The following is a 2,256-nucleotide window of genomic DNA, read 5'->3' on the forward strand; positions in this document are numbered from 1 at the left end:
TTATATATACAGTGTATATATACAGTGCCTTGCAAAAGTATTCAGACCCTTGACCAGTTCTCTCATATTACTGAATTACAAATGGTACATTGAAATTTCGTTGTTTGATATTTTATTTTAAAACACTGAAACTCAAAATCAATTATTGTAAGGTGACATTGGTTTTAAGTTGGGAAATATTTTTAAGAAAAAAAAAAAAAAAGAAATATCTTGCTTGCATAAGTATTCAACCCCCACACATTAATATTTGGTAGAGCCACCTTTCGCTGCAATAACAGCTTTAAGTCTTTTGGGGTAAGTATGTACCAGCTTTGCACACAGTGTCGGAGTGATTTTGGCCCATTCTTCTTGGCAGACTTGCTCCAGGTTGTTCAGGTTGGTTGGACAACGCTTGTGGACTGCAATTTTCAAATAGTGCCACAGATTCTCAATGGGATTGAGATCAGGACTTTGACTGGGCCACTGCAGGACATTCACCTTTTTGTTCTTGAGCCACTCCAATGTTGCTTTGGCCTTGTGCTTGGGATCATTGTCCTGCTGAAAGGTGATTTTCCTCCCAAGCTTCAGTTTTTTAGCAGACTGAAGCAGGTTCTCTTGCAGTATTTCCCTGTATTTTGCTCCATCCATTCATCCTTCAATTTTAACAAGATGCCCAGTCCCTGCTGATGAGAAGCATCAACCACCATACTACACTGTAGGGATGGTGTGTCTTGAGGCATGGGCAGTCTTAGGTTTGCGCCACACATGGCGCTTTGAGTTTTGGCCAAAAAGCTCTATCTTGGTCTCATCTGACCACAAAACCTTTTCCCACATCGCAGCTGGGTCACTCTCATGCTTTCTGGCAAACTCCAGACGTGCTTTCAGAAAGTACTTTTTGAGTAACGGCTTCTTTTCTTGCCACCTTCACATACAGACCAGTGTTATGCAGAGCTCTTGATATGTTTGACTGATGCACCATTACTCCACTCCCAGCCACTGAACTCTGTAGCTCCTTCAAAGTGATTGTTGGCCTCTCTTTGGCTTCTCTCACAAGTCTCCTTCTTGTTTGAGCGCTGAGTTTTGAGGGACGGCCTTTTCTTGGCAGTGCCTGGGTGGTGTGATACAGCTTCCACTTCCTGATTATTGATCCAACTGTGCTCACTGGGATATCCAAACACTTGGATATTATTTTGTACCCTTTCCCTAATCTATGCAGGGGTCTGAATACTTTTGCAAGGCCCTGTATATACATTATATATATATATAAATAATCCAAGTGAATTTTTAAGCTTACGCTGAGGCCACTTGTAAAGGGAGCAGGCAAATGAGACTGTCAAGGACTGTTTGTGCTATTACATCATGCATCTTCAATGCTTGAGGTCATGGGCTGAATGGGAACAGTGCAGTGTGATGTAAATATTTCAGCCTCTATTATCTGGCTTGTTGGGAATATCGTATCTATGTCTTTCATAATGTTTAACATGGGGATCAGTTCCAGCACTGAAAGTCTAGTGTGTTGCTTGTGTTGACATTTTCTTGGATACAACTGAAGCACCTACTTTATCTGGATTATGATGTGCATGTACAAAGATCATAAGTAAATTTAAACTATATTCACACCTTTGACATGACCACCAATAAAGTGCATTTAAAACACACATATTGAAACTTGATTTTGAGAATCACAGAATACAGCTGTGAACCAAGTCTTTCAATCCTCCAAAATGCAAAAAAGTCATTTAACCAATTTTATATATATATAAAATCAATCAACCATTTGGTCTGAAGCCCAGGTAACAAGAACATGTTTCTTGTATGTTTACGCACCGCTGCTAACACGAAACACATTTCGAGATGACTGTCCAGTGGCAGGTTTACAAACATGTTATCTTTGGAGGCTCATATCACTGACAGTGTCCCCCATCACTAAACTCATATCTCAGTTATCCTTTGAGATACAGAATTTTTATTTGCTGCAGGGTTAAACATTAACACCCTGACAAAAATGTTAACATGACCTCAAACATAACAGGGCTGCAGCATGTTATTTGTGTGAAATTTGGGTTTCTGTTGGAGACATGTGACAAGCAAGCATTTGTGATCTCAAAAAACGTTATAATTGGTTCCACTGTCACTCAGATGTTCAGTACAATAGCCCGGTTTTGGCATGTAGTAATTTGGATAGTTTAACCACAATGATGATTTTGTCACAAACTAATATAAATGAAAATAAATATAAGTAAATCAACAGAAAAAAACCAAAAACACACAGAAGAC

The sequence above is a fragment of the Acipenser ruthenus genome, chromosome 2, assembly GCF_902713425.1.
Source record: "Acipenser ruthenus chromosome 2, fAciRut3.2 maternal haplotype, whole genome shotgun sequence".
NCBI classification, from domain to species: domain Eukaryota; kingdom Metazoa; phylum Chordata; class Actinopteri; order Acipenseriformes; family Acipenseridae; genus Acipenser; species Acipenser ruthenus.